Genomic DNA, 12,388 nt, shown 5'->3' with positions numbered 1-12,388 from the left:
AATACATTAGTCAAAGCAGTAAAGCAACTGAGATGAGGATAGATAGACTTTATTTTAAGCCCTTCAATATAGCATTTATTAAAAAAAAAAAAGGTTTATAACACACTATAATCTAGTTATAAGCAGATATAAGGATTTTTTCACTTTTTACTGAGGACCTTTTGTCATACAGTATTTTTTATATATATATTTCATATGGACATACAGTATGGTCACCTGACTTGAACATTTTTTGAACCTATCCCTTAACCCAGGGGCATCAAACATGTGGCCTGCGGGCCAAAACCAGCCTGCCAAGGGGTCCAATCTGGCCCACTGGATGAATTACAGAAAAGTCAATTTTTCTGCTGCTTCAGAGGTTTTATGAATACATGTTGTGGTCATATTTAAAACATTCATATATAGAACATCAATCAGCAGCTTCTGTGCAAAATAATCCGAAAAATAAAACCTGAGATATAATGTTGTTGAAATTGCTCATTTTTCTAAAGACATCTCAGGCTGTTCATTTAATTTGTAAATAGATGGTTTATTATAGTACAGTTATATATAATATATTATAAATGATTACAGGTTATAATATAATGGTTTTTACTGGTCTGGCTCACTTGAGATTGAATTGGGTTGTACCAGGTGGGGAGTTCGGGTCCTATGAAATGAGGCCAACGCGGCAGTAACTTAAAACTGCATTCTATCAAAAGGCCACCAGGGGGCGACCGTTTTGGTGTCAAAAGGACTTCCGTCTCTATACAAGTCAATGGAGAATTCACCAACTTCTCACTTGATTTCTAACCTCAGTAAACGTTTTCAAAATGTGTTTATGGTCTCAATCGCTAGTTTAAAGCCTTCTTCAATGCAGTATGATGTTCATTTGGGACATTTTGGCCTCCCTGATTTTATATGTGACGATAAAGCAGGGTATGCATTAGGGCGTGGCTACGTGGTGATTGACAGGTTGATTGGTTCACAGGTTCAGGAGGGCGCCTCATGCTCCTCCTGATGCCCCATATAAGTAGAATCCCTGTTTTTATTTTTCCCAGCATGCACCTGAAATTTTCAAGATGGCGCTGCTCAGATCCGATACTATTGGCCTCCGAGCACCAGTCCACAAACCAATGGGTGACGTCACGGATGTTATGTCCATTTTATATACAGTCTATGTGTTGTACGTGGAACCTGAACTAGAAGAAGAACTTTAAAGAGGTGAGGAACACCGAAAATCTCTGTTGGTCCCAAAGATAGAAGTTAATAGCACACAGGTGTAATCCACTGCTTATATTATATTATATCATTGTCTTCCTGCACCTGTCAGTCAATTTGTCCTCCCCTCTCTCCTGTGCTTCCCCCCCCCCCAGATTCAGTACAATGGCATACATTCATCCATTCTGTTCATTGTGTTTGAAGCAGGGGGAGTAGAGCTTTCCAAAAAGCCCCCAGATCAGTCAGTGTAGGAAGCTGGCACCGTGGCTCCCTCTGCAAAAACAATCCTCTCCGTCCCAGATGGTCTGCGCAGGCAAGCGTGTAGCTGCAGGGGCTTAGAGGAGAGAGGGAGGGAGGGAGGGAAGGAGAGAGAGAAAGAGAGAGAGAAAACCCGTCCAAGTAGCAATGTCCAGTGAGTTTTTATCTCAGAGACCCACACCGCTGGCATCCACTGTGTCTGCCTGGCTGTCTCTAACTCTGGTTTTTGCTGCCTCCTTCCTCCTTTTCTTTCCTTCCTTCTTTCCTTTCCTTTCCTTCCTTCCTTCCTTTCTTTATTCCTCCTCTCTGTCAGTTGTCAGTGCCATCTGCCTGCTTCCTCCACGATAAGAACTAGTTTTTTCTGAGCCAGACAAAACAGGACAGACACATGACGATTTGCAATATTCTCTCCTCCACCTGGAGACTCTCTCTCTCTCTCTCTCTCTCTCTCTCTCTCTCTCTCTCTCTCTCTCTCTCTCTCTCTCTCTCTCTCTCTCTCTCTCTCTCTCTCTCTCTCTCTCTCTCTCTCTCTCTCTCTCTCTCTCTCTCTCTCTCTCTCTCTCTCTCTTTCTTCTCTCTCTCTCTCTCTTTTCTCTGTCTGTGGTTTTGAACCCGTGTCCCCTGCTGGGTAAATGCGCCTCTGAAATCGGGGAGGGAGAGAAAATTCATTGGGCCCGGTTGATGATATGTTTCTTACATAAGAGCACCACTGAGGTGTCGCTCTTATGTAAGAAACATGCAATTGACAAAGCTTGCAGAGCTTCACCCTCTGAGCAACAAAGGACAACCTTGAGAGGAATGAAAGCAGAAGATGGAGGGAAGGAGGGAATATTTGTCACAGTGAAAATTAGAGGAAGAACTCTTTTCAAGGTGCCAAAAATGTGAAAACAATTTCAAATAATTGCAAATTAAAGCCTGAAGCCATCCATGGATCCAATTAGAGTGGATAAAGCTCAAAATGTCAGCAGTCACGAGATTTGTGGGCTTGTTTTTTTGTTTTGTTTTTTTAGAGAAAGAAAGTAAGAAAAAAAACTCAATTTTAAAGTTTACAGTGGATTATTTTAAAGTAGTTTTAGGTGATAAAAAGTTTAAAATGAAAGCAGTAAATCTCAGTGACAGAGGAAGAAAAAAACATGCAAATACACACGAAGAAGAAGAAGAGAAGCAACAATCTTCAAATCTGCAACAGTGAGATAAAAATAAACAAAAAGAACAGAAGCTCATTTTAATTCATAAAATAGCAAATAATAAGAGGATTAAACAACATCTGTCTGATCCTGATGTGGCTCAGAGGACCGTTAGTTAGTTCAGGATTTACTCTAATAATGAGTCCGGTAAGTGATGAATGAATAATACACTCATATATACAATACACATATTCCTGCAAACAAAATATACATTGAAAACCTTTTAGTATTAACCTTCGTGTCGTCCTCCCGGGTCAAATTTACCCCGTCTGTTTTGACTGATCCTTCCTTCCTTCCTTCCTTCCTTCCTTCCTTCCTTCCTTCCTTCCTTCCTTCCTTCCTTCCTTCCTTCCTTCCTTCCTTTCTTCCTTTCTTCCTTCCTTCCTTCCTTCCTTCCTTTCTTCCCTTCCTTCCTCCCTCCTTTCCTTCCTTCCTTCCTTTGTTCATACCTTCCTTCCTTCCTCCCTCCTTTCCTTTCTTCTTCCTCCCTCCCTCCTTTCCTACCTTCTTCCTCCTTTCCTTCCTTCTCCCTCCCCTCCTATTTTCCTTCCCTTAACTCGAGGACAACAGGAGGGTTAAAAAGTATTTAAAATTTAATTGATATGATATTCTGTGTCTCTACTGGAATATCTTTGCATGATTTCCAGTAAAAAAAAAACCAGGCCGTTTTATCTCGTGTCTCTTCTGTCTGGAGGATTTTAATGTTTCGATTTAATTAATAAAAAAATGAAGTCATGACATCGTTAACTGAGGCTTTACAAAGTGAGACAAGGTTTGGTTTTGGAAGACTTGGAACAAATGTCTGCATGTGTTTAAACCACTACTGCCATGTTTATATCTGTACTGTTGTTTGTCCTGTTATTGTAATTAAATGTTTTCTATAATATCTTATTTTATTGATATGGACCTGTGGACGTGTCTGAAAATAAAGTTTCCTCTTCTTCTTGAACAAATATTGAAGCCCAGTTTGTGTCAAAGGGAAAATACATTCCCACTGTATATATTTGGTTTTATTACAAGGAAAGCAAAAATGTAATGCAATATTGTTATTATTATTATCATCATCATTATAATTAGACATATAACATTGGGACCCTGAACACAGAGTAAGTAAATCTGATCCCAACATAACACACCAGTTAACAGATTTCTGTCTTTGGAGTCGATAACAGCCGAGGACACACACACACACACACACACACACACACACACACACACACACACACACACACACACACACACACACACACACACACACACACACACACACACACACACACACACACACCCCTTCTCTGACCTCCTGATACAACAACACACAAGCACAGCTTCCAATTTTACACTCCGATAACAAAATAAAAAATAAACATCATGACAAAAAAAAAAGGTGCAACTTGTCATAAAAAATGAATTACCCTCCATTCTTTTAGAGAAGCAGGTCAGGTGGGTTGAAGGAGGACGGGGGTCTGATATCAGTTGTTCAACCTTGGCCCCTATTTGAACCTCACCACACACACACACACACACACACACACACACACACACACACACACACACACACACACACACACACACACACTGTATATATATATATATATATGTACACACACACACACACACACACACACACACACACACACACACACACACACACACACACACACACACACACACACACACACAGGAGGCTGCACAGTAAAGATTAAGTGAAGCAAAGAGGATTAGATTAGATAAGGTATCTTTTTGTCCCACAGTGAGAAATTGTTTTGGACACAAACTGAAAGTACAGAAACATTAAACACATATTCATACATTTTTTTTCTATGTTATATAAAGACTCTGGTGGTTCATGTTGCACCCAGATCTCCTCCTCACATAAACACATCCTGGCATTTACATTAAACCTTAAACACTGAGGCGCTGCAGCATGCTTATACAGGAGAGGTGGGTGGTTCTTTACCCTCGGAGATAGAAGACGAAGTGGGGGGATTTGTCTCTTTGAGCCTTTCTTATAAAAAAAAAGACCAGCTTCCTCATATTCATGTTTAACATTCTTAGACAATCTGACAAAATGAATATTAAAAACTTGGAGCTCTGTTCTGCTTTAGTTTTGGTTTTTGGTCATAAACTAAAGTATTGGACAAGTAGCAGTGGCGTGCACAGACTTTTTTAAGGGCAGAGGCGAAAAGAAAAAAAGGGCATATACAGCGCATTCTCGCCACTGAAGAGGGCACTTTAGCGCACGTTTTTGTCACCAAAGAGGGCAGTTTAGTGTGTTTTGCCAACCAGGAGGGCACCTTAGCACCTGTTTTGGCTCCCAAGAGGGCACTTTAGCATGCGTTTTTCAACAATTGGGCAACCACCCTGCCCCCCCCCCCTTGTGCACACCACTGACAAGTAGAAATGTTGACCTGATGAAACAGTTGATCCTCTGGGGCTCATCAATGGTGGAAACTAATTTCATGGCAATTCGTCCAAGAGTCGTTGAGATATTTATGGAACCAAGGAGAAAAGTTTGCTGTTGACCTATTGTTGTCTCTCTTTTTATTTCTCCACTAAAATTGTTTGTGCAGCAAAAGCTGTGAGACCAAAGTCACCAAAATGATACAATGACACTTGTGATTGATCTAAAGGTGAAGCTGCAATAATCAAGTTTACGTTTTCATTTAAAACAACTTGACCTACGCTTGACAAGTAAAATAAGCAAAGTAGTAAATGTAAGTGTGGAAATCAATTGTGCTGAAAAATGTCAGATGATGGGCCGATTACACGACTGAAAGAATGGAAAGATGGTGATTCCTAATTGTGAAACGGCTTGCTGTAGGATGCTCAACATGAAAGTGGTGTTTGAGAGACAATTAAACTCCAAGGTGGACAGTCTGCATGATGCACTTCTGTTAAATTACAGAGGAAAATAAACACAGTGTGAGCTATGTGATCAGGGAGAGGTCCAAAATGAAATGCACAAACAACTTTTTATTTCACCCAACAGAAAAGACAGAGGAAAAATAAATAAATAACCAAGGTGAAAACAGATTTCTCTAAAGTAATGTCAATTAATTAAAAATATAAAATGTAAATTAAGTGATTACATAAATATTCACCCCTTTAACCCTCCTGTCGTCCTCCCGGGTCAAATTGACCCCGTCTCTTTTCACTGTTCATTCTTTCCTTCCTTCCTCCCTCCCTCTTTCTTTAATTTTTCCTTTGTTCTTCCCCTCCTTCCCTCTTTCTTTGCTCCATCCTCCTTCCATACTTCTTTCCTCACTTCCTTCCATCCTTCCTTCCTTCCTCCCTCCTTCCTCCTTTCCTTCCTTCCTTCCTTCTTTCTTCCCTTCCTCCTCCCTTCATCCTGTCCTTCCTTGACCTGAGGACAACAGGAGGGTTAAACTGACTGACTTAATTCAACAGAAGTTCAGCCAATTGGTGCTCGTAGTCTCACAATTAGTGACATTACTTTGTAGAAATCAGTTTTCACATTGAAGTTATTCATTCATAAATTAATTAAATTCTCGTCAAAAAAGCCAAATTATATTGACCATGATTTCATTTATACGTGAATACTTTTTATAGGCACTGTATATTTAAGTCTTGAACATGCTGCTAGAAATAATTACTGCATGTTTAAAATCAAAATAAATTCAGTGATTCTGTAATGGGACTTTAAAACATGCTATCCTTGCCAATGTTTGCAAGTATTGTTCAATTTGTCAGAGATAAATGTGCAACAAGCATTGACGCCTTTGGTGATTAAGCTCTGGCATTAAATCTGTGAAAACTGTAAAAATAAGAAAATAAAGAAAAAACAAACCAAAACATTTCTTTCTTTTTCTTTTCTATGTTATTCTGTTACCATGACTGTCAAAAAATAATTTCACAGTGTGACAGTATTGCAGCAACCAAGTCAGACCTGTGATGATCATCATGTTGTTTCTTTGACGGCTCAATCTGAAGGAAGAACAAACCTGAGAAGTGTCGACATGAAGGAAAAAAAAGCTGAAACAACAATTCAAGTCCCAAATAACTCGGCGGGAGCAGACGAGTCCCTGTTTCATCGTAAAGATCAGTGAGCTTTGGCCTGCAGATTGAAAAATGCTGTGATTGTCTTAACCTCAGTGAGTCAACCTTGTCAGAGTCATCTCCTCTGCCATCGATCTGTGGCTTTATGGTGCTGCCCCAGGATGCAGCGGGCTCATTACAGCCACACGTCAAGAGGTTTCTCTAAAAGATGTTTTATTTCTGTCACTGATATTGTGTCTCTTTTCCCCACTCCTCCATCCCTGTCAAGTCAAACTGGAGAAAAATGGAACCTAGCTCCTTCACTTTGGTCATAAATTCAGTGAAATAATGAAGGATAAAACACATTAATTGCATTGTGGGTTTAGCTGCAGTAGTAATTCATGCGTGGAAGGTTGGTTTCAAACATTGTGTAATTTAAAAGCTACATAATTTAAAACATTGTATAATTTGAATATTAAAGTGAATTAATATCATTATGGAAATGTTACATTAATGTTAAAATGCAGTAAACATTTAAAAGGTACTAAAACTCATACATTACCTAACGTGAAGCTTAAAAATTATGACTTTATTTGCACTTAATGTTTAATTTAAAAGTTATAGGACACATTGACAGGGTTTTACAATATTTGCCAAGGTGTACATTTATTTGCAATAGCATATACAACATGTTCAGTATTTATGATGCTTTTCTTTTTCTGTGTTTTCTTTGTTTGGTGTCTAGGTTTTTCACCTAATGCCATACAACTAATGCCATACAACTAATGCCATACAAATAATAGCATAAAACCAATACCATAAAATGAATAACATACAATTAATGCCATGCAACTAATGCCATACAACTAATGCCGTACAACTAATGCTGTACAACTTATACCATACAACTAATGCCATACAATTAATGCCATACAACTAATGCCATACAACTTATACCATACAACTAATGCCATACAACTAATGCCATACAACTAATGCCATACAACTAATACCATACTGTACATTTAATGCCATACAACTAATGCCATACAACTAATACCATACAACTAATGCCATACAATTAATGCCATAAACATTTTGTCCAGGTTTTACACATTTTTATAAATTCAAATATACACGTTTGACCTATGTTTAATAAACAATTTAAAAAATCTCCATTTAAACATGTTGTATTGATCATATATTATACAATGTTCTTCTGCACCATAAAATAGTGATTGTAAATGTCTTTTTTCTATAAATTTACATTTCATATGAATGTGAATTGGTGTAGAGACTAGTTATGAGTCAGAATATGAACAGTATTGGTTAATCATGTTATAACCCCTCATACAGTTGTTAGGACTGTCTGCAGCGGCACTCTCCAAGATGCTGACCTGAGGGTATCATTATCTCTGATGTTCATCAACAATAAACCTCCATAAATCCACTTAGAAATCAAAGAGAAAAGAGGCTGCAGAACTTTCCATTTTGAACCCTACATGTTTTAAGACGTATGCAAATCTTCTATTTGGAATAATAAACTGTGTCTGACATGTTTCTCCACAAAAACATGTTGTTACCATGTTAAAAATCCTTCAGAAGGCATGGTAACATTTACTAATACTGAAAATATGATACTTTCCAGAAAGTCAAAGCAATCAGATTTTAATCAAATTTAAAGATCCCCTCCAGACATGATCTGGGATGAATATAAAATACTCTACTCTTCCTTAATTAAGAATTTGTGTCTGATATCATTTTCACACACATACACAAAACATGTTTATTTATCTCATTAAAATCCTTAAAACAACATCTCATCTGTCTCTCTCATTAAATATCAAGAATTTATGAATGTACAAATGTTTCAATTAACTTAAGTTTACTCAGGTTTAACAGCTGTCTCCTTCACTGTAAAGTTCATCCTCAGTTTTTCTGCACCGGAGGCTTCAAGTTTCCACTGATGTTGCAGATTTTACATACTGGGCAACGACTGGCTCCAACTAGTTGTGATGTCATAAATAGAGCACATTAGGTACACCCATTTAACTCTGATTTATTGATGATCACAGAGAAACCTTTTCCTTCAACAGATCAAAGTAAAAAACAACTTTCTAGTGTCGAACATCCAACAATCTGTAAGAACAGAAACACATTTTTGAGTGGATGGGGACTTTAAGTTTTAGTGATAAGTGATCGAATAGCTGCTAATAGCTAATTGTTACGGTCCCTCAAACACACAGCCTCAACTCGAGACAGCAACATGTTGAAAGGATGCTCAGACAAGAGAATTCACAATTAAGGTTTTATCTTAAATCAGCAGTGAAAACTCAAAAGAAAGTCTCAAACAAAAAGGGATGGAGATACCTGCCAAAATCAACAAGAGAGGGCGGAAACACTGGGACAGCCACGTATTTAGCTATTTCCCCTAAACTATAAAAAGGGAAAAATGATTAAATCTTAATTTAACCAAACAACATTTAACTGACTACAGAGAGACTGAGGATTCCTCCCAATCCTCCTAAAATCCTCTCACCAGTTGATTACTAATAAGTCTCAAGTGCTCAGGAGAGACCATAGACTGTATATAAGAAATGGACGCCAATAGTATCGGATCTGAGCAGCGCCATCATGAAAATTTCAGGTGCATGCTGGGAAAAATAAAAACAGGGATTCTACTTATATGGGCATCAGGAGGAGCATGAGGCGCCCTCCTGAACCTGTGAACCAATCAACCTGTCAATCACCACGTAGCCACGCCCTAATGCATACCCTGCTTTATCGTCACATATAAAACCAGGGAGGCCAACATTTCGCAAATTAATTTGGCTTTAAATTAGCGATTGAAACCATAAACACATTTTGAAAACGTTTACTGAGGTTAGAAATCAAGTGAGAAGTTGGTGAATTCTCCATTGACTTGTATAGAGACGGAAGTCCTTTTGACACCAAAACGGTCGCCCCCTGGTGGCCTTTTGATAGAATGCAGTTTTAAGTTACTTCCTCATTGGCCTCATTTCAGATGACCGGAACTCCCCGCCTGGTAAAAACAGGTAGAGAAAGACGGAGAGCGCCAGAGAGCGAGAGAGATAAAGAAAGACCAAGCAGCAAGCAGGGCGCGTGTTGCCCCAGGGCTCCTTTGTAAAAGAGATTTTAATATCTTAATGGGACTTTGCCTGGTTAAATAAAGGATAAATAAAAAATAAATAAAAAAACTGCCCCCTACAGGGCCACACATAACAAGCAGGTAACGGAGAATATGTGACAAAATGTAAACAAATCTGTGGTAAAATAACAGCAGCACATTCCTGCAGCATTCAGTGAGCTTTAATGGGGTCTTGCTCTCCTGGAGTTTTTGTTTTGTTTTTGTAATATTGGTTCCCAGTCAGGCCTCGAGTTGGTGTTTCCATTTTCACACAAAAGTCAAACTTCACACTGAGCTGTAAAGAGAAAGGTACGAGCAGAGGACAGGATTCAAATAAAAGGATAAGCAACTATGTGTATCCAGACAGCCTCATGTATTTACCAAGATGGGTTGGATATGTGGTCATGTGCCTTCAGGCCAATCATTGACCCAGACAGGCAGGAGGGGAATATCCAATAAGACATATGATGACACCATATTTGGTCCATGAACCAGAAAAAAGCAGCCTAAAATATAAACTGTTATACATACATAAAAAAATACCCTCATATACATTCATACATGGGTCAATTAAAATAGATTGACCATTGATGACCCGTTACTTTCCAGATTTATTTTCATCACTGCATGTGCTGAAGTATTTCCCCCTTTTTTCATCTTCAGTTTACAATACGAAAATTTTACACAACAAACTGTGAAAACATCCCAAAATTAAAAAGGGCTTCCCCATCATCTCTTAACACCTTGATGACTTGCGAGCGGCTCTATGCAGCACTACAGAGCTCAGACTGAAATGATTTAAGACGTTATTGATTGTCATGAAATGAAAAGCACTCTGAGGAAGAAAGGCACTTAATGATGCCAAAGTGGGGATCTCATTGTCTAGATTATTTCCCGTCAGTGATGTATTGGTAAAAAAAGAAAAGAAAAGAGGGGGGTTTGTTTCTTAATTAATGAACCCAATGAAAAAAGAAAGAAAATGTTAATTTGTTTTCTTTGTTTTTAGAAAAAACACTTAAATTATATCACTCACTCAAATTCAATCTTTCAATGATGGGATTTTAATCTACTTTACATGAGTAGAGCTGGTAAAAAATGAAGAAATTAATCATTTGAACTGATTACTGAGTTTCATACATAAATTAAACATTTGTACATTCAGACTCTCACACAACAGAAACTCTCACTTTTTTAGTTTTTAATTAGTTTATTTCAGTCATTAAACTCAAATACACATATTAATACATTAAATAATTATATGTTCTTGTTCTTTTATTTCCATTAGAAATAGTGACAAATCAAAAGGGAAAAATAATAAATATATAAGGGACACATACAGCTCTATAATAATATATAATACATAATATTACTTCACTATAATAAACCATCTATTTACAAAACAGATGAACAGCCTGCGATGACTGAAGAAAAATGAGTTACATTTCAACAATCTCATTAAAGTGTTTTTGTTTGAACCTGGAACAGAGTTTAGTTTTATTGATCAAAGACAACAGTTTGTTCACAATCGATAAGTCATTCCAAACATGCACAAAATGTCTGCAGCCTGGTCTGTCAGTTTCAGAGATACTAATCAAATGTGTCAAAGCCCACTAAAGTTCTTGACTGTGAATGGAGAGCGAAAATAAGTCAGAACATCATTAGAGGTGCATGTTATAGAATAACTGGGACTACTTTTCTGTCATTTTCACACTTTGCAAATTGAACCTAAAATTCACACAAAAACTAAAAACATAACAGAAATAAAGCCACGAAAACAGGACTACAAGACCCATCAAACAAACGGAAAAATAACAAAGACAAAGAACTAAAACTATAACAAAAATCAACACAAACTTTCAAAGTTTCTCCTCCTCTATAAAGATCGTCTCACAATCAGTCAGCACGTTTACATGCAGCAAAAAATTCGAATTTCTGATTGTATCAGACATAGTTTGGACTTTTAAAGTGCTTGTAAACACCTTAGTCCGATCTACATCAGACCTACTTCGGACCATAACGGACATCTCAAAATCGGATAAGAACACCTAGATAATTCATTCATAGTCGGCATTTTAATAATAATAATAATAAATTTTATTTGTAAAGCACTTTTCATAAAGTAATCTCAAAGTGCTACAGAAACCAAAAAACAAAATAACCAAAAGACTAAGAGAAAAATCAGACACGATTAAAATCAGACATGATTAAAATCAGACACGATTAAAATCAGCAGAAGAAAGAATAGCTATAAGAGGAGAAAAAAGTGCAGAAAGAGAATAAAAACATCTAGGAACGACCTGGGAAAGCCTGTCTGAAAAAAAAAGTTTTAAGCCCTTTTTTAAAGGCATCGACAGACTGGGGTTGTCGTAGGTGTTCAGGGAGGGAGTTCCAGATGTGGGGGGCAGTGGAGCAGAAGGCTCGGTCTCCCATGGTGCGGAGTCGTGTGCGGGGCTGATGGAGGAGGTTGGTGCTTTGGGACCGGAGGTAACGCCATGTAAACTCAGCAATCGTATCTAAATCGGATTTTGCATTCTGGGCATGCTCGAGAATTTCGCCTGAGGCTTTCACCCGGAAGTGAAAGGAAACGTCGTATTAA

Source organism: Scomber scombrus, chromosome 3 (genome assembly GCF_963691925.1).
Source record: "Scomber scombrus chromosome 3, fScoSco1.1, whole genome shotgun sequence".
In the NCBI taxonomy this organism is placed as follows: domain Eukaryota; kingdom Metazoa; phylum Chordata; class Actinopteri; order Scombriformes; family Scombridae; genus Scomber; species Scomber scombrus.
Note: the sequence above shows the minus strand (reverse complement) of the source record.